Here is a 21,081-nt window from a genome sequence, read left to right as displayed (position 1 = left end):
GACCATGCAGGAAAGGCCAGGTACTACCAAGTGCAAGGAAGAGGAGAGCACTTACGATTCCTGTTCCCTCTAGCATGGCAGCATTAGTAGCATGAGACACCGCAGGAGAATTCCACTGGAAATCTCTCCCTGCTGAGTATTAAACCTGAAAATCTTCCCATCAAACACCCTTCACATCTCTAGTGCCTCCGCCTCCAAGGATCCAAAGGGATGTTCCAAGGATATACGCACGGTGCCACTGAAACGCAGTCAGCTCTGGAGTAGATGAGTAGCAGTCAGACAGCACAAGCATCATATTGTGCAGGGAACAGGTGCTCCATAGCTCAGCCTCCTGAGCAAATGTCACTACCTGGGTGAGCTAAGAGTGAACAGAGGAACAGTGAATCCACAGCAGCGGCGCATGAATCTGGAGAGAGAGAGAGCGCGCACGCGCCTTGTTAACAGGAGGGACTGGACATTTATATAGATCATACCAATATCCGGAGACTGAGTTGTAACAGTTAATGTTTAAAAACTTTTTGGAAAAGCTGTAACACCTCATGCTTCCGGGGTTAAGAATCTCTGATTACTAAGGATGAGGAGGATACCTTAATTCCACAACTCCCCACTCTACAGTTCGTGCACCTTCCTCTGGAGCATCTGGTGCTTTCGCCATCTGAAACAGGCTACTGGGCTCGGGTCTGACCCAGTCTGGCTACCACTTCATTCCTCTCACCTCGTCCAAATTCCTGGAGCAGAGCAGCCCTAAATTCTGTGCCTCTGGCCCATTGTCAGTTTCACCCAAGTAGACGTTGGATCTTGAGCAACAGCATTTGGGAGGAGAGCAGCTTTTGCTGGTATGTATTTGAAGCACCTCAGGTATTGGGGCCTCATTAGCCATTTCTTGGTACGCTGGGGCTCCTAATGGGTGTGGCTTGAAGCCATACGCCTAAGAAAGTCCAGCGTTCAGGTTCCTGATCACTCTGCATCCTACATGCACCTTGCTACCAGCTAAGGATGAAGGGACAGAGAAGCCGTTACAGTTGAAAGAGCTTCAGCAGCAGTAGCATTTGCTACCAGATCAGTTGAATGAGTCAGCACTTCCCACCTGCTTCACTGGACACTGGAAGGACAGAGAAAGCGTGGGATGAAAGAAGAGGTTGGGGGAGGGTGTGATGTCAACTAAGACAACTAAGGCCTTGAAACTGGGGTATCATCATGGCTGGTGATTACACATGGGACATGCTTCTCCTCCCACAGAATCTCTCTCGAGATCAGATTATTACTAAGTAAAATCTGTTTATTCACATTTGAATATCGGTGACATCACTGCAGAATTTTTGGAAACCTTCTTGACCCAATCGGTAGCTTCAAGCACTCAACAGCTGACCTCCCAGTGGCCTACCACACATCATCTATCCATCTCCCTCACTGATGGTCCCCTACAGTCGTCCCCTGCCACCGTTCCTTTCACGATAACTTTCTCAAGAAAGTTATTTCCCTCTCTATGTCTGATGTGACTAAAGTTTGTACCTGTTGATTCCTGACAGCAGGGTCTGCTTCTCTCCAATAATATTTCTAACAAGCGTTTTCTCTTCCATCCAGGCGATAAGCAAGAGTCTTCACCAGCACTACATCTCCAAAGCTTCAATTTTCTTCTTGCCAGCAGCATTGGTTTCCCATGACTCACATCCATGAAATGCTATGGAAAAAATTAAGTTTACCAGTCAAATCTTTGTACGTTTTTAGAAGTCATGGCTTTTCCAAACTTTCGCAAGGGAAGCCATCATTGAGCAAGCCATCTCTTGTCTTCTACAAAGGGATCTCACTAAACTGGGTGACTGGGCAATAAAATAGCTGATGAAATTCAGTGTTGATAAATGCAAAGTAATGCACGTTGGAAAACAATCCCAACTAGACACATAAAATAATGGAGTCTAAATTAGCTGTTAGGACTCAAGAGAGATCTTGGAGTCACTGTAAATAGTTCTCTGAAAACATCCACTCAATGTGCAGCGGCAGTCAAAAAAGCAAACAATGTTGGGAATCAGTAGGAAAGGGATAGATAATAAAACAGATAATATCATATTGACTCCATATAAATCCATGATACGCCCACATCCAGAATACTGCTTGCAGATGTGATCACCCCATCCCAAAAAAAGATATATTGGAATTGGAAAAGAATCAGAAAAGCACAACAAAAATTATTAGCGGCATGGAACAGCTTCTGTATGAGGAGAGATTAATAAAACTGGGACTTTTCAGCTTGGAAAAGAGACGACTAAGGAGCAATATGATAGAGGTCTATAAAATCACGATGGGTCTAGAGAAAGTAAATAAGTTATTTACTTTTTCATAACACAAGAACTAGGGGTCACCAAATGAAATTAACAGGCATCAGGTTTAAAACAAAAGGCATTATTTCTTCACACAATGCAGAGTCAACCAGTGGAACTCCTTGCCAGAGGATGCTGTGAAGGCCAAGACTATAATAAGGTTCAAACAAGAACTAGATAAGTTCATGGAGGATAGGTCCATCAATGGCTATGAGCCAGGATGGGCAGGGATGGTGTCCCTAGCTCGGAATGGTCAAAAGGGGATGGATCACTTGATTACCTGTTCTGTTCATTCCCTCTGAAGCACCTGGCATTAGCCACTGTCGGCAGAGAGGATACTGGGCTAGATGGACCTTTGGTCTAACCCAGTATGGCTGTTTTTATGTTCTTAATTTCTTTTGAACAGCCTCTCTGGTTGGAGATGTCTGATCCCAGATAATTTAATAATTTATATCATACACTTTTTTTTTTTAAGATATGATGGGAGTTCTATGAAATTCCCATCTGGTGCAGAAGAGACTATGGGATCAAGAATCATGCAATTCAGACTTTATGCAATTATAAAGAAATTGATACAGGCCCTAGAATGCCAAGGAAACATCATAAAATCTCTTTCCCGTTACACACAAAGTGAAGCGGCTCAGACAATGGAGAAAAGGGGTGGGCAGGGGGGGAAAGAACAGAAAAAAATCCCTTTCCATCTTAGCCCTTTCACTTCTATTAGACAGGAAAGAAGAGCAAGTTAGCTATATCTGTTTAGCCATTCATAGGATATAAGAGCAATGGAACATTCAGTGATGTTGGAAGGCAACAACATTAAAATTGGTAAGAGGAATCAGAGACACAGTGAACATGTGGAACTCTCTGCCACAAGGTATCACTGAACCTAGGAGCTTAGCAGGAGTCTTTGAAAGATTAGGCGAGTGTCAAGCTAATGAGAACATAGGATCATAGGACTGGAAGGGACCGCCAGAGATCATCTAGTTCAGTCCCCTGCACTCAAGGCAGGACTAAGTATGATCTAGACCATCCCTGACAGGTGTTTATCTAAACCTGCTCTTAAAAATCTCCAGTGATGGAGACTCCACAACCTCCCTGGGCAATTTATTCCGGTGTTTAACCACCCTGACAGTTAGGCTGTGGCTACACTTAGCACTTCAAAGTGCTGCCGTGGTAGCGCTGCCGCGGCAGCGCTTTGAAGTGCTAAGTGTAGTCAAAGCGCCGGCGCTGGGAGAGAGCTCTCCCAGCGCTGTCCGCACTCCACCTCCCTGTGGGGAATAACGGACAGCGCTGGGAGCCGCGCTCCCAGCGCTGGGGCTTTGACCGCACTGGCGCTTTGCAGCGCTGGAGAGGGTGTGTTTTCACACCCTACTGCAGCGCTGCAAATTTGTAAATGTAGCCAAGCCCTTAGGAAGTTTTTCCTAATGTCCATCCTAAACCTCCCTTGCTGCAATTTAAGCCCATTGCTTCTTGTCCTATCCTCAGAGGTTAAGAAAAATAATTTTTCTTCCACCTCCTAACAACCTTTTACAGACTTGAAAACTGTTATGTTCCATCTCAGTCTTTTCTTTTCCAGACTAAACAAACCCCGTTTTTTCAATCTTCCCTCACAGGTCATGTTTTCTAGACCTTTAAACATTTTTGTTGCTCTTCTTTGGACTCTGCAATTTGTCCACATCCTTCCTGAAATGTGGCACCCAGAACTAGACACAAGACTCCAGTTGAGGCCTAATCAGCGCAGAGTAGAGCAGAAGAATTACTTCTCCTGTCTTGCTTACAACACTCCTGCTACTACATCCCGGAATGATGTTTGCGTTTTTTGCAACAGTGTTACACTGTTGACTCATATTTAGTTTGTGGTCCACAATGGCCTCCAGATCGCTTTCCGCAGTACTCCTTCCTAGGCAGTCATTTCCCATTTTGCATGTCACTTAAGAAAAGACAGAGTATTTATGGGTATATAAACCTTCCTGTCTCAGGGTACAATCCAAATACTGCCTGGACAATAGGGCGTTTTCTCGCATCTTTCTCTGAAGCATCTTGTACTGACCAGGGACAGGAGACTTGGCTACACAGACCACAAAACAGCAGTTTTTAAACATTTGGGGTTTTTGCACTTACCCCTTAGTGTTTGACTTGCTCTGTGCTCCAGGAACACAGCCTCTTTGCAGTTATCAAAATGCGGCAATTTCGAGCACTCAGCAAGAGGCAGCCCATCATCCCTGAGTGACCTGGGGTTTCATAGCTCATGTGCAGTTGTCTTGGGACACCTCCTTGAAGTTAACAGCTGAACACGCTGCAGACTCCTGATGGAAGAGAGTGGCGATAACATAGGAAAAGAGCCAGTATTTTCTAATACCTTTGGTAGATATTTGCCAAAGGTCACAGGGAGCAGCAGCATAACCAGAGAATGGCACCATCTACAGGATTTACGAGCCAGGGACATGTGAAGCCTGTGCAGAGACTGGAATGCTGATGAGCTCTGCTCAGGCTGCTCTGGGAACTCTTTGTAGGTTGTTCTCTTCTACAAGTGGGGACTTCATGCTGGCTTGACAGCCCTGGAGACTCTCCCAGCACAACTCCAATACAAAGCTCCCCCTCCACGCACTGCCCCGTCAGAGTGCCTCAGTAACCTCACCTCAGCTCCCCGGCCTTTCTGCTGGGACTGCTAACAGTGCCAATTGCTGCATCAGTCTGAATGACACTAAGGAGCTGAACTGAGACCGTCCACGCTGCAGAACGGCCATCCTCAGAGGGCAACAACTTTCAGGCATGGCCAGCCAAAAGGCCCCACTACCCAAGCTCTGAGCCACCCAGTACGGCACTGGGAATGTTGTCTTGCCTCCCAGCACCTTGCAGTGGAGTGGGGGAGGCCCTAGTCACAGACATTTAAGGGGATGTGCAGTTAGCACCACCTAATGCCAGAAGCGAGGGAAGTCACCATGGCAGCATGCCAGTGGCTAATGGATGCAGATCCCTCAGGCTGGCCATTAGAGCGAAGCAGGAGCCTTTGATCAATACCGAGCACTGGGAAACAGCATTTGGAAAGTGACCTTTCCACCTGGCCTTCAGTCTGAGCAGATGCTGTTACTGTTAATAACGCCTCAGCTCACTCCGGCTAGGCTCAAGCCAATTAGACCCAACACAGGCTGGCGGGGCACTCTCCCTTTAACAAGGTCACTTGATTTATAGATGTTTGCATATTCCCCACCTTTAATTTGATCTGGTGTCAATGATTCAATTTTGCTCACAAAAACCATTGTGGTTAATAATCATACTGTGGAGAAATCTATCACACAATCAAAGCGCTGAGCACTCATCATCTGAGAGCGCTACCCCCTTTACTGGAATGCAGATTAGCAAGCGGCAGCCACACAAAGCATCTCGACAGATAAGATCTCATTAAGATTCTATTCTCTCAAAATTTATAATTAAAAACTGGGGGCAAGTGACTCCGAGGCCCCAGTACTGACTAGATTTTTTTTTTTAAATACTATCAGCTTCATTTTATGAACCACTTTAGTACCCAAAACCCAGGGAAAAAGGATTCGGATCCCTTGGGTAAGCACCCTGCCATGAAGAGATGGTGGAGCATTTCTGCATGATATTAGCTCCTTTAAAATCCCCACACTAGGCTATTGTGGTAAAAATGCTTCCATCATTGGACTTCAGCAAATCCCCTTTCTTCCCAGTGAGGGTGCAGGAGCCCAGTTAGGGGCAATGGGGAAACCTAGCACCATACAGAGAGACTCAGTTCTCCACCAGCCAGGATTAGCATTAGAGCAGCAACAGGGTTTTGAGACAGGTGCTGGCACTGTACACAGTGTGCACTGAGCGGGCTAAGGGCAGGTCTGAAGCTAACGTGGGTCACGGTAAGTCTAATGGCATTAAGGAAGCGTGTGGATACGGAGACAGGCAATATGGCTTCCCCACATCACCTGTTCCAGCACATCAGGACCACTGTCAGGTTTTTAAGTGGAGTGAGTGGGCAGTGGCAGTGTTGTCCTGTGGGGGCCCCCTCCTCGTGACCTCACACATACAGCTCAGAGTGCGACCTAGCATATACAGAGGATGCCATTTTGAGATCCAGGCAACACTGAGCAGGACGGAGCAATGACACCCGACAGGCTGGATCTGGCTTTTATTGCAGGGTTGCAGGTGCCGAGCGCCATCACTGTGGGTGGGCGCAAGCTATCCAAGCCAGAGACGCTTTGGTTAACATTTCATGTGTGTCACGCTGCTCCTTTCACTGTGACTGCAACAGAAAGGTGCACAGCATACAGGGAGATGTGGTTAGTGGACACTAGAGCAAGGATTTTAGAGCAGGGTGCTCCTTAGCAGTGCGGTTGCAGGAGAACTCAGCCTCAGGATTGTAATGGGATTTAAGTAACGTGAACACCTGTTGTGAGAAGCACACTGAGGTGCTGTCTAAAGATAATGTAGGTTTCAGAGTAGCAGCCGTGTTAGTCTGTATCCGCAAAAAAAACAGGAGTACTTGTGGCACCTTAAAGACTAACAAAAGCTGTAGCTCACGAAAGCTCATGCTTAAATAAATTTGTTAGTCTTTAAGGTGCCACAAGTACTCCTGTTTTTTTAAAGATAATGTAGTGGCCCCAACACAATCGTGCCAACACAGAGGAATGCAGGTGAAAAAAGGGACAGTTAAGTGGTCATGGATAAACGCACCCAGACAGGACAGACCAGTTACAAGCTGTTAGAAAGCAGCCTCGGGAGCTCTGACAGCTCCTCAGGCAGGGACCTGTGCCAAAGTAAAGGCAGATATTTAGCTCTACCTACCCCAGACACATGTTTGCACAGAAGTGGTTTGCAGATAGCTAGACAAGAGACTCAGTTTCCACGGCCAGTGAGTCAGATACTGGATCCCAATGGGACTGGTGTTCATTCCTAGGCTGGGTACATTGCTCCACTTGAGCGTTTGCTATCGTGTCAGGTTACACTACAGCTTGTCGCCTTCATTTACTTTGCACCATGTTGAATTTAACATGAGTTACTCCAGCGCTATGGCATCAGTTACGTAACTCAATAATTAACATTTCAAGAGAGCACGGATTAAGGTTTCAGTCAGCGAGGCCCATTCAGGGAACAACGCTGTCCCAGGGACTGGGGAAAGCTGACATGAGAGCCCGCTCCCTTCCAGGGGATCAGTCTGCCAGCCAACGCAAGCTGAACAAGGGCTCCAGCAGGAGACCTACTCCCTGATCTTTCAACAGAGGAACATCTTGGATGGAGGAGTGACCTCGTCCTTTGGCCAGTCACCTCACTGCTCATTCTGTAATTTCCCCTCCTTCATTCCATTGGTCCCCTAATACACCTCTACCCCGATATAACGCGGTCCTCAGGAGATAAAAATCTCACCGCGTTATAGGCGAGACCGCGTTATATCAAAGTTGCTTTGGCCCCCCCGTTCTTTGTTCCCTGACCGCTCCCTCCAGAGACCCCCGTCCCAATCACCCCCAGGACCCCACCCCCTACCCAACCCCCCTGTCCCCTCTGACCCCCCCCACCCCGACAGGCACTCACCGACGGTGGAAGCGGAGTGTCGTGGCTGGGAGGTGGCGGAGTGGAGCAGGCTGGGGCTGGGCTGCTCCGCTTCCCGCCGTTGGTGGGTGTGGGGAGGTTGGGGAAAGGACGCCCCCTGCACTCACCTGCGGCAGGAAGCTGAGCGACGTGGCCCCAGTCCGCTCTGCTTTCCTTGTCCCGGCCCCAGCCATGTCGCTGGGGGGCGGCTGGGGAAAGGTCCTGCACTCACCTGCCCGGCGGGAAGTTGAGCGCCACTGCTGGGAGCTGGTGGAGTGGAGCTGGCTGGGGCTGAGCTGCTCCGCTTCCCACCGCAGGTGAGTGTGGGGAGGTTGGGGGAAAGGACGCCCCCCGCACTCACCTGCGGCGGGAAGCGGAGCGACGTGGCCCCAGCCCGCTCCACTCTGCCACCTCCCAGCCGCGGTGCTCCGCTTCCCACTGCAGGTGAGTGTGGGGAGGTTGGGGACAGGACGCCCCCCGCACTCACCTGTGGCGGGAAGTGGAGTGCTGTGGCTGGCGGAGTGGAGCGGGCTGGGGCCGGGCTGCTCTGCTTCCGCCGCTGCCAGTGAGTGTGTGTGTGGGGGATCCCTCCCTCTAAGCCCCTTCCCCCAAGCGACACGGCTGGGGCAAGGGAAGCAGAGCGGGCTGCTCCCAGCCCCGCATTAATCTCCCGGGGCCACTCTGGGACTGCGGGGCCCCCAAAAGTGCCCTCCCACAGCTCCTGCCCCCCAGACCTTGGGGGGAGCCCTTGACCACCCCCGAGACCCTCTGCCCCTTATCGAACCCCTCGGCCCCGGCTTGGTCCAGCACCCTTAACACACTGCTCAGAGCAGCGTGTCAGAGCTTTACCGCCTTGTATGCAAACCCGCCTTATATCGGGGTAGAGGTGTAGTTATTTTATTAAAGAAAAAAAAGTGTTTTTTCCCCTCTAATTGCTTTTGGCTATACAATGCCAACAGCCACTTGTACAGCATGGCCCAGGCCTGGACAGAGCTGGGACCTCTGTCTTCCACTAAATTGGCATGCAAGGCCCTCTGGCATTGCACACTCACTGATACTGTATATTAGGTGGCCTGGGGCAGAACTTACTAGTTAGTGTCCTTTTGGAATATGCCAGCAAACTAACAACAGCAGCGAGATTATATGCACCTCTCTGCAAAGAATGCAGTGAAAAGCCAATGCCTCAGGCATGAAACAACAGCTGAGAACCAGGGACTGCTCCTTGCTCTGTGTAAGAGAGATGCTGGGCTAGGAGGCACTGCACCCCTTAAGATCAGAGGTGCCCAACGTCCTGGCCAGCCGTCGAGCATCCGCCGAAATTCGGTGGCATTTTGGTGGCGACGCCTCTCGATGATGCCACTTGCCGCCGACAAGCGACGCCATCGAGAGGTGTCACCGCCGAAATGCCACCGAATTTCAGCAGCATTTCGGCAGATGCTCGACCGCCACCACGGTCCTTTGCCTGGCGCCCACCAGACGAAAAGGTTGGGGACAACTGCCTTAGATGATCAGGAAAGTCTCTTTGTAAATGATAGATGATGCAAAGCATTTTGTTCAGATGTCTGAGCACAAGACAGGAGGAGGAAAATGCAATTTGTGCCTTTCCTGTATTTTATGACCATGGTGAAAAAAACAGGCAGAAGACAAGTTCCATTTACGAGGACATCACAAGCCAAGGCTCTATTAGCACAGAGATAATTTCACTGCCTGGAAGCAGAGGCTAGCAGGGAAGTGTACTCTGGAATTTGCACAGGAGGGGCTGGGCTCAGCTCTATCTAACTGAGGTTCTTGTCCGGTCCCCATTGCCATACTCATCTCACATGTATAGCATTAACCCTCACAACCCCGGAGAGGTCAGATAGCGCTATTATCCCCATTTCGCAGGTGAGGCACAGAAAGGTTAAGTAATTTCCCCAAGGTCACACAAGATCTATGGTGGAGCAGGGAACTGAACCTGGATCTCCTGGGTCCCAAGCTAGTGCCCTAACCAGCTAAATGCCCTTCTCTGTGAGCCACAGGGGATGGATCACTGGATGATTCCCTGTTCTGTTCATTCCCTCTGGGGCACCTGGCATTGGTCACTGTCAGAAGACAGGATACTGGGCTAGATGGACCTTTGGTCTGACCCAGTCTGGATGTTCTTATATTCTGTGCCATGGAGTTGTCTCAATGGCAAACACAGCTGGCCCCCAATTCCAAACCAAGGCACATCAGAAAATAAAGGTTGTGCCTCACAGAGCATAAGGCTGGAAGAGACCGCTCCCGTCATCCTGTCCAACCCGCTGCCTAACACAGGCCAGAAAATTTCATCCAGAGAGTCTGGCAGCAAGTGAATACTGGAGCCCAGCAATTGTTCGATGGTAAATAATGTAGGTGAGAAAACAAGGGGAGTTTGGATTTAAATCCTGTTTATGCATCCCTCTCATGTGCATCTCTGGACACCAGGACTGCACACACTGAATGCCTCATAACTGTTAGCGTGCTTACCTCCCCAGCACTGGGAGGCAGGGCAGTTGTTATCCCCACTGTTATACAGCTGGAGGAGTAAGGTAGTAAGAGGCTAAGGGACGTACCCAAGATTGCTAAAGAGGACTCTGCTAAGGGTTTGGGACAGAGTTGGAAGCAACTCTAGAAAGGTTTTTTCCTGGATGTCTGCAAGGTATGAGCTAACAATTCACTCCTGAGAACAGCTCATGTAGTCAGAGTTCTGCTGAGTGTGAACCTAGGTCCTGAGCCAGATTTGGTCTTGCCCCTGTACCCGATCCTAAACCAGAGCTGATTGCCTCCTTTTCACTATTCCCCGGTGAATTTCTGGATGACAGCCACTGCAGGAGAAAGATTTCCACTAGTAGAAAGAGCTAGCCAAGCCCAGGGTTGTTTAAGATGTTAACACCAATCCAAAATGTAGTCTATGAAATGCAGGAAAGAGTTAAGCGGCTCACATGTCTGGCAAGAGAAACAAACAGAGCTTAATGAAACCTTTATTTGTAAAATATATTTTTTAATTTAAATGCAAATGGGGTGCTGCATTGTGTGCAGGTCACTCATGCCAAGACGCTGTGCAATTAGCAAGGCTGCATCTCAGGAAGCCAAGACTGCTAATGGGCCAGCACTTCCCGCGCATTTGTTTTTAGTTAATTAATTTTTTTTTCAAAAAGGGATGAATCTTGCTTTGCAAAATACACTCCAGACTCCATTCAGCGAAGCCTCCCTCAGCCAACGATGGGGTCAGGGACACACTCACAGCAGCCCATTAGATATTAATCGAGCGGGACACAATGATTTCTGTATCCTGGAAAGTCTTTTGGCAAGCCACAAATCACAGCCCAGTGGTCGATACAAGCTCCCAGTCTGGGTCCTGCAACAGTCAGTGCCAGATGAAATGTTATGGACAGTAAATCTGAGCAAGGCACTGGGAGACTTTTCTAAATACTAGGATGAATTACATATAAGTCTTCTAAAGAGACATTAAACATAATGTGAAACTGCACCTTAAAAGTGATGAACAGGCCAGTTTAGCAGAGCAGTTATTCCTAGTGCTGCACGTAAGTTATAGGCAAGTTAATAAAAACCCTTTGTAGGGGATTTCATCTGGAGAAAATCTCCCTGTACCAAGAAAGATGAGCTGGAATTGGGTCACTATGATCCATGCCCTTCAGGGACGTGCTAGAACTTACAAAGCCTCAGATTGTGTTTAGCTCTTTTTCTTGCTGGTCCAGCTCTGCTCTACTGCTGCCGCCATCATCTGCTGAAGGCAGCTAGACCTCCAGCAGCATGGGAAGCAGTGAGGAGCTCATCAGTAGTGGCCAAGCGGCTGTGTGAGCACTCTGCTCCCAGCCTGTCAAGCATGTGCCAACAAGCAGCTGCTGGAGTTCGAGCAAAGCAACTGAGGTAATATATATTTACAGGAATGATCTGAGTCATTGGCAAAGGGTGGCAAGGGACTGACTCAGTGAACTGAAAAGAATGTGTGTTTATGGCTGCTGGAAATCACACAGCAGCTCATATTAGCGCTACCATGAGGGCCTCAAAGCCAAAGGAAGTAATAAGGATTGTAAAATTACCGCATGAGCAAAATACATCACGGTTACAATCTATGGCTGCCCCTCTGCTGCTTCTCCTAGGCCAATTTGCTTGGGAAATTCACCTTGCCCTGGGACAGGCTGAAGAGGGAAGTTCTGCTGGGAGTCTGAACATGCCGCAGAGTCTACATCCTCCCCTACGCTCCCATGACTTTAGAGCACGAGGGAAGGATATTTGGGTCTCATTCCTAAATCTGACAGTGGTAACGGATGTGTGATGGATGAGATCTTGAAATGTTCTTGAGCATCTCACATGAGAGAGATACACACACTCACCCACATGCAACAGAGTCAACCTCTCCCTCTCCCCACCCCAGACATATGCACTTTCTAGGGGGTTCACTGGGCTTCCATTTCTTTGCTAATCTTTCTCACTTGTGCAGGATAAAGCAATGAGCTTTGCTGAGCAGGAACATACTGCACCAGACACATAACGGGGAGCTGCTAGTCATATGCTGCCCAGTACCCCAGAAACCTCAGGGACACATCAGGGACAACCCAGATTATGGGACCAAGTGGTTTAGTGGACTGCATACTGAACCCTCCCACTGCCCCAGGACACCAACTCCAGCCCAGCCTGGGTAGGGACTGGGTGCTGTTACCATCTCCCGGTTGGCTCCTGGCCTGTGTAGAGAAAACTGGTAGCCTCTAGCACCTGCTAATACTGCGCCTCCTGCTGCTGCACGCAGTACGGCAGCCCTTGTCCCACTCCTGGTTCCCCCTGCAGGTTGACAGCCTCGCTTGGTGGATCTTCAGTGACTCAGCCCTCTGGCCAGGCCACCCAGTCAAAATGAATCCCTTCCGGGGTAGCAAAAGTTCCAGCAAAGCTGTCTGCCTTCACCAGGGTCTTGAGCCCCGGCTCTGTCTGCCCCCCTTCGCTCGGGCTTCCAAAGTAGCCCTGTCCCCTTCTCAGGGCTTGGCTCAGGCTTGTCTCCCCTCTCCCAGGGTTTATACCACTTCACTGGTGGCTTGGGGGAGGGGAGAAAATGGGCTCACCCACTACTCTGGGTTCCAACCCAAGGATCCTATTAACAGCAACCTCTTGCTGTGTCTTCCCTGGGCCTCTTCCCATCTGGCCCTTCATCTTCACCCTTAGCTCAGGGCTGAAGTTCTTAGAGCCTCGCTCTTCCGCCTTATGCAGCCACAGACAGAACCAAGTTCTGGTTGTCTCTTGAGCGCCTGTGGCCAGAGAGGCCTGGTGAGGCAAGGCATGGCCTGCCCTGCCCCGTCCCTACCTTCTGGTCCCAGCTCAGAACTGTCTTGCTACGACCCTGCAGCTCCTTTTACCAGAGTCTGCTGGGCTCTAATTAGATGCTTCCTGGAGGCCCCACCTCTGCTGCTCCTTTCCTGGGATGGGATGTAGTAGGACCATAGGGCTTCTATCAGGAGACACCCTGTCACCAACCCCCCATGGGCTGCCTCAGCAGGGAGCGCAATGACTGCCTAGCTTCTGGAGGTGGAACTCCACTCCTGGGCAGGGCCAGGCACACTGATTGTTCTGTAGTTAAAAATACAGAGAGGGCTTTGCTCTCAAGCCGGCAAATCCACCAAGCACTGAATTAACTGCCCAAGGCACAGCTCATAGCTGGGAGCTTCATCTGCCCACGGAGATTTTCACATTCCAACTACAAATCAGGTATCCCATAACTGTATTTTGTGCAGCATTCCTGCTTCCATGACAGCTCCGAAGCAAGCTTCACCAGAGACCAGCTGAGCCCATCTCTAGGCTGTGAGGAAGGGGATTAGTCTGTTTGCACCAAGCTGTTCCCTTCATTTACAAGGACACTTACCATGGCTTAATCTACATATGTGCTTGCTGTTTAAGGAGCTGCTTTAACTGGAATTATACAGAGGCTGTTATTGCTTTGCAACAGGCACTTGCCGAACGGTAGCAGTCTTGTTCCAGAAAGGAATTAAATTGGGATTTTAGAAAGAAGAATGTAGGCAGCACAGCTCCTCAAAGGGCAAGAATTCCTGTGGTGTAATGATTTAACTGTTTGGTCGGTTCTGCCTCATGCTCCAGCAGCAGCTAAGATGGTCACTCAGATTGTCAAGGCAACAGATTCAGGGGAATTCACAGTAACATGGGATGAGTGAACAAGTGACACACAAAACAGTTTCTCCACATGGGAGAGATGCAGAAGCAGCAGGCAAAGATTAGCACGGCGGTTCTTTGCAGGGCGTCGATATTTGTTTCCCTGCCCACAGTATAAAAGCAGCGAACATGAGACCTGCGCACATGTATTGCACCCTATCCAACAAGTGATCGTAAGGGCTCTGACTTAACAGAGCATCAGGCAGGTGATGCAACAAAGTCAGTGTTACATAGGGGGCCACACAGAATCCCAGATGTTAGAGCATTTCAAGCCACTAGATGCTGCAAGTTGTCATTTAAATTTTTCCCACAAAACACTTCTTAAAAGACAAACTATAAGAGAGAAGCCAGTGTAAAGACAAGGTGTCCCCCCCAGGGCTGGGAAACACGGAGACGGGGGTTAACTCACCATCCTTCTGCTCTGCTGTTTCCTTCTCCTGCCCTGGCAAGCATGCAGCAGACAGGCTCACCTTGTGGGTTACCCACAGCTGTGATACTGGGCTAGGGGCCAGTCTGGAACTGTGAGAACGCTGGTTCTGGGAAGTGACACACCAAGTCCGATGAATGCTGTGGACAGGAGAAACAATGATACATCACTACCCTCCCTAATGCAAACTCAGGGAGCATTGCTAATTACAGAAAAGCGAGAGCCAGCTCAGATCTCCAGCTGCAGGTCACCAGCTCTGCTAGGTTTTGTAATTAAGCAAAGAGACGCAGCACATATCAGCCTAGGAACCTGCTCACACTTAGTCGGCTCACAAGCTTTCTAGACACAGTGCCATCACTCACCTAAACAGCTCCAGGCAATTTGCCTGCTCCCATCACCTGGGTTGCATCCTGCCTGCTGCCAACGCCCATTAGTGTCTGTGCTGGCAGATGGGTGCAGGCTGCTTTGACAATTCCTTCAACAAGGAAAAACAAAAAGCAACAAGTAGCCATTGGGAGAGTCACGCTCCACCACCATAGAGTCACTGTCTGGTTACAGGCCACATCATAACAGTATGACCAGGTCTATGTATCCAGACTTCTCATTGGCCAGAGACTGGGAAGTCTCTGTGTATCCAATGTCATTTAAGCTCACTATTCTGGGCCTCCCCAGTCCAGCACTAGGTTTCCCTAATGATACACAGCTGCCATCTGGCACCACTCCCAGTGGAATTCAGCCTGCAAATTCAGTGAACGCATCTCAGTGCCTGCTGCTAAAAGCAGAACATAGCTGTTACCAGCTCTCTAACCCCTCATAGCCTGCTCCTTATTCTCCACAGGGAATCCCAGAAAGAACGCACTGACAGTGCTTGTATCCTGCTGTTCCACTGAGCAACAGCTACACCCTCTGCCAGCGGGTTGCAGTGAAGCCACAGGCTCCTGCTGACCGTGGGCCCAAAGGGTTCCACAGAAATGCCCTGGAGCTTTAGGGCTGCATGGGGAATGTGCTGGGTGTTGCTGGATGCTATTTGAGTGGCTTATCTCCCTGCCTGCAATAACAATGACTGCCTCTTGTCTAGGGGAGCCTGAACCAGCACAGCAGCCCCTGTCCCTGCGGCGGTAGTGATCAGCCAGAAAAAGGAAGGGTAAATATTAGCCATAGGCACCAGAGCATTCCCCCGACCCTGACACGTAATGTCATGGAATCCTTACTATCCAGGTAGTTCAGAGATGGCCTCTGTAGCATACTGCATAGAGCTCAGAGTCTCAGCCTCATATACTCTGCTGGGATCCAGGCCTGCATGTAGCTAGACAGATGCTATGCCCGCTAAATCATCCCACCCAGCTAAGTAATTCCCCATGCTGATGGCCTGAGTCTCTGCAGTAAAAGCTGCCAGCTGCTGCACATCTCTAGTGACTCAGCTATCTGGACTCTTGCTCACTAAGGGACAACTAACTTGCCCAGAGCCCAGCACCCATCTCAAAGAGAGAGGCCAGGTGCCGTGCAGATGTGCGTGGGTGGGAGTGAAATACTGCGGAGATTGCACCAGCCCAATGGCTGTGGAGCTGCTCCATGTGTGGAGGACAGAAAGATGCACATGGGAATAGAGCTCAGCAGAGGAGGGCATGCAACCCCCTGTATCCTCCCTCCTGCCTGTGCAAAACAATTGCACCAGTTCTGGTGCAAAGTGGGGAAATCTGATCCTATTGCAGTGGCCAGGTATATCGAAATCCTACAAGTCCAGCTGTTGGGAGCACAGCAATGTGGTCTGCACATCAGGGCACGAGGAAGCTGCAGCCCTTCCTGTCCCCGGTGTTTGGGATTCGGCAGTATTTGTCACTGAGGGATTGCATTTACTCGCTCTCTGCAGGACAAAGCAGCCGCCAGCCTGCGAGATAAACCATGCTGTGAAAATGTTATTGGCTAGAAGGGGAAGCATGATCCTCAAAGCCCTGCAGCAGTGTCAGCTCTGAGCAGAATGGAGATGAGGCTGAGAAGAGAGTACTCTCTCCAGCATATACAGATCCATCACACTGTCCTTTTAGCGCTCATCAATAAACATTTACAGTTTAATCAACATACATCCCTTTATAGAGCAAATCAATAGTTGCTCATTGGGAAGAAAATGAGATAAATAGTAGCCTTACGAGCATTTCTGTTCCCTGGTCTGGGTCCAACCCTGTGCTGCTGGATGAAATGAGACTTAAAAAATGAAGTACATGGACTTTGAGCAGTTCTCTATAACACTGTTTGATGTTCTCCCATTTCCGGGGACAGTTGCGATTCTGCTCAGATGCTAAGAGGAAGAAGCAAAGAGCTGAGTTTCAACTATGGACTAAAAGGAGCAGCTGTGGTAAATGGATTGACTATATTGGTGGGGCTCAGGACTCCTGGGCTCTAATCCTGACTTTGCCATGCCCCTGTTGTGATCTCGGGCAAGTTCCTTACCTCTGTTTCCTCATCCGTAAAATGGGTTAATGAAGCTCATCCACCAGCATTAACTCCCAAGGTACTTTCAGATGAAAAGTGCAAAGATATATGATGGATTCTCGTATCACTCTTAGCTCTGTGACACCAGGGCATGGCTGTACTCTCTGTGTCAACTACCCACAGATCCTAGCTGTTGCCTCTTAAGATGCAGTGCAATCCATTCACACTGAGGAATCATGGGCACTCTGACCAGCTTCCAACTCTTGCATATATACTTCCTGCCATCCCATTGATATACACTCTGACACACCCACTCAAACACAGACATATATGTACATGATGGATACAGTCAAAAAAGAGGGAGCTTTCATGATGCTGACATCTGGATTCAAACAGCTGCATGCTTTCTGGGGTGATGAAATCTGGTCTAACATATTTTGCAGCTCTTGCTTCAGGGTAGATGCCATAAAAATTAGGACTCTGGGTTCAATTTGTTCAGTACACTTTTGTCGAAGAACCGTAGTTTCATTCTGAAAAAGGATTGTCTCCCCCTCCCAGCTTCCCTGCTAGGATGGGCAGGGATAGTGTCCCTAGCCTCTGTTTGCCAGAAGCTGGGAATGGGTGACAGAGGATCACTGGATGATTCCCTGTTCTGTTCATTCCCTCTGGGGCACCTGGCACTGGCCACTGTGGGAAGACAGGATACTGGGCTAGATGGACCCTTGGTCTGACCCAGTAGGGCCGTTCTTATGTTCCCCTATGTGCAGAGTAATCGCTCTGGCCCATGGGGTTTCAGTGCAAGGGCTGTACCTCCACAGCCCAGCGAGGTATGTGGAATCTCACAAAGATGCAAGAACCAATTCCCTCCCCAGGTGGCAGGGGCTGGATTCAGTCTCTTGCCATCTCACTTCTCTGCTTCCATTACACCTGCTTGTCCCTTTTTTTATGAAGGAGATGGCCTGAAGGACTTGGAAACCTGGACTGTTTTGAGTACAAAGGGAAAGCTGCCGTCAAAGAGAAGAAATTTCTCCTCCTTTCTTTCAATAAGAATCATCACTGACTGGCAAGGATCCCACAGTCAGCAGCAACTCCCATCTGCCCTCCAGTTACTGCTGAGAATAGGACACATGCTGGTGAAGGGGGGGCAAAACCAGTACAGATGATGTGACAGACCTGGGGGCACCTCCCCCAGTCTCACCTCCCGCACCAGGAGGCTGGCAGCTGCAGCATGCGTTTCCCAAGGCAGGTTTACGCTCAGAAGCATAAACTAGGGTTACTGTCTGTGGAGAAATATGAGCGCTTGTTCCTCTCTTTCCTCTGTATTACTACAGTTCCTCTAAGCCTAGGTCCTTTCCCCACTTCCAGCTATTTCCTCCTTTGGAAATGCCCCGCTGAGTGTGAAACTGATTTTTCTTCCCACGTTGTTTTACTGTGCGGTGCTTGGCAAAGATGGATCCTGTGTAATGTTACATAAACTGCCCCTCTGAATCGTCTATCACAGTCAATTATTGCATCCCCAATGCTAATACGCCATCTAGGGGTCATCCTGCATAGAACAACGTCCCTTACTCATGGAGATGAGCTAAAGTCTGTGACAATTAATGTCTCAAAAATAAAGGCATGTGGTGGTCGGGGAGGAGGGTAGATAGAGGATTAATGAGCACTGTAGCCTCTACATTTAGAGAAGCTTCTGAAAGGGACCATAAAGTATTATAGGGATAGATAAACTCTAGCAGCCAGAAATCAGGGAGAAGAGAAGGAGTTCTAATAAAACATCCAATTATTTTCAAATCACTGAAGGATTAAAACACGGAGATAGGAGCTGCAACAAAAATCCAAAAAATGAAAGTCATTAACAAAACCCCAGGTGGATGCAATTGTTTTCCTCTCTTTGATGGCCCAGTTTTTTAATCTCACCAACACCAGGCTGCTGTGTTAATTTTTAAATAGGCTTCGGTAACAGACTATTAACTATGCACGATTTGTTAATAATTTTTGGTTCTCTGTTACTACTTCAGGGGCTGAAAGTGATGAACAAGCAAGCTCTTAACTTGCTAGAGAAGGCAATATCAGAACACAGTTTTTTCAGGCTTTCCTTACAAGTGTGCTAACGTGCGGCCTTTCCCAATTGCACTTGGTTTATGAAGTGAGGAGCTTGGGGATACGACACTCAGGACAGGGGAGCTCTTCTAACAGTAGGGCAGTTCTGCTGCAACGGGGACAGTGCAAAGTTAGAAATAAAGGCTTTAGAAATGGCACCGTGGGGACCACACTCAGAGCCAATGCCAAGTGTTGTTTTCTTCTGAGTATCTCAAAGCACTATCATTAAGCAAGTCTACCCATTTCTCAGACACAAACAGCAGGAACATGTGAGGGACTGGCAGTCGGGTATAGAATCGGGAATCCCTACACCCAGGCCTCTGCTCTGACCTCTAGTGGTTTGTAGCAGAGGCCTGCCCCTCATCCGCAGCACGAAGCCGCACAAGTCGGCAAAGGCAGGCAGGCACCAAAGCTAACAGCATTTATTTGCTCTGGGTTTGGGCCCTGTTCTGCTCTCCTTTTTCCTCTCTCCAGAAGCTTTGTACAGACCTATCCCAGTGCAGCCACCCTGATGTTCAGTTCCCCTCCCGATAGAAAGCTGTGCCTTAGAGTCCCAATGAGTCCTACAGACACACATGGGAACTGAATGGTGCGCACTTAAGTAGCTGAGCAATCACATGGCGCGTCTACCAGGTACACTACAAGCCTGCACAAAGCTACCAGGCAAGAGCGGCAGCTAGCTGATGGCCCTTCCGCAGCTGCAAAGCCTCTTTCAACAGCTGGCAGCAAAGCCAGACCTACACGCGGGTCAGCTAGCGCTCCTGGAAAAGCACAGTGCAGAGCCTGGCATCTGGATTTTACTCCTGCCAAGTTAGTCCCCTGGGTGAGCCTGCTGCTTGGCTCTGCTGCAGCAGCAGCTGGGGGAGGGGGAAGGCCAAAGGTTCCCATAAGTCACACTCCCACAAAGAGTGGCATGCCAAGTGACTGATACAGTCATGCACAACAACCACTGCTCTTTGCAACTAGGGCTTTGCTCCTGCAAACTTCCCTTGTAGGTCAGAGCAGACCTGCAGTAACTGGCAACACCCTGCTTTGGAGTAGGTACTAGATTTGGGGGTGGGATTTTAGCACAAAGATTAGGGCAGATGAAGCTAGAGCGGCGCACAGAGCTGTGTCAAAGCAAGTGAACCCAGAAAACAGCAGTGTCCAAGATGGAGCATTGGGGGAGGGGAAGGAGACTGAATGGTGACACATTCCTTACCAGAACAAGAGACAGTGCAAGAAGGAATATATTGGAAAAAAAATGGATAAACTAAGCAAAGGAAAACAAAAACCTACCACCGTTCTCAAAGAAAGGTTGGCACAGCTCTCTGGGAGATGTCCCGTCTCCCGCTTCTGCAGTGAACAGCTGGGGGCTTGCTCACATCACCAGTCGTAGCCGGGACACCTGGCTACTAGGACCTGGAACAAGAATACCAGCTCATGTCAAATCAACTGACAGTTGCCAAAAGGAAACCATTTGTGGTCACTAGCGGGATATGCATGTCTGAGTGGAAAACAGCAGAGTGGCTTGCCCTGTACAGGTAGCCTAGACCATGGCAGGTACCCTGAGCCTTACAGAAGCGCACACACCATCCCGCTCCAGGGCAAGGCTGGGGAAGTTTCCTACTAGAAAAGTGTTACAAAATGATGACAAACAGAACGATTTATTCCTCCACTAAAAGCAATTTAAAAAAAAAAACAGACTGAAAAGATAAATGGTCTGAAATTGAAAGTAATTCACTTTTCCAGATGGAAGGCAGGAGACAGGAACAAAGCTGGTAATTAAGAATCATCTGCTATGAATACTAAATGCCTGCCACAGCATGCACAAGAAGGGCACACAAGCAAGAGGCTGCAAATCTTCCAAAACCAGATCATTCTAGTTACATCAGCTCAGACATCCTAGTTACAATGTCTGAATCTTGCTATTGGCACCTTGCTGCAGAATTCTCTCTTGGGACCTAGTATGAATGAGCCATTAGCTAGCCAGCTTCAGCTAGATCATCTCAAATACCTTTTCCTTCAGGAAGTCTTTCCATGGGACTGATACCATAAACACTAAGAAGAATAAAAACTTCCCAGGCATCAAGGGTTCTGCACATTCTCTTT

At 49.0% G+C, this 21,081-nt stretch overlaps 1 long non-coding RNA gene across 1 annotated transcript; it reads right to left on the bottom strand.

The window, feature by feature from the left end:
• Window positions 1-152: 152 nt before the first annotated feature.
• On the bottom strand, window positions 153-20,387 carry LOC123368599. Its single transcript, XR_006578832.1, has 5 exons — window positions 20,269-20,387; window positions 14,443-14,600; window positions 4,440-4,624; window positions 1,513-1,681; window positions 153-406 (listed from the first exon to the last, which is right to left on the bottom strand). It is a non-coding gene; the product is annotated as an uncharacterized LOC123368599 (long non-coding RNA).
• Between the last annotated feature and the right edge of the window lie 694 nt (window positions 20,388-21,081).

This window comes from Mauremys mutica, chromosome 4, assembly GCF_020497125.1.
Source record: "Mauremys mutica isolate MM-2020 ecotype Southern chromosome 4, ASM2049712v1, whole genome shotgun sequence".
Lineage (NCBI taxonomy): Eukaryota > Metazoa > Chordata > Testudines > Geoemydidae > Mauremys > Mauremys mutica.
Note: the sequence above shows the minus strand (reverse complement) of the source record. Positions and strands in the feature narration are given on the sequence as shown.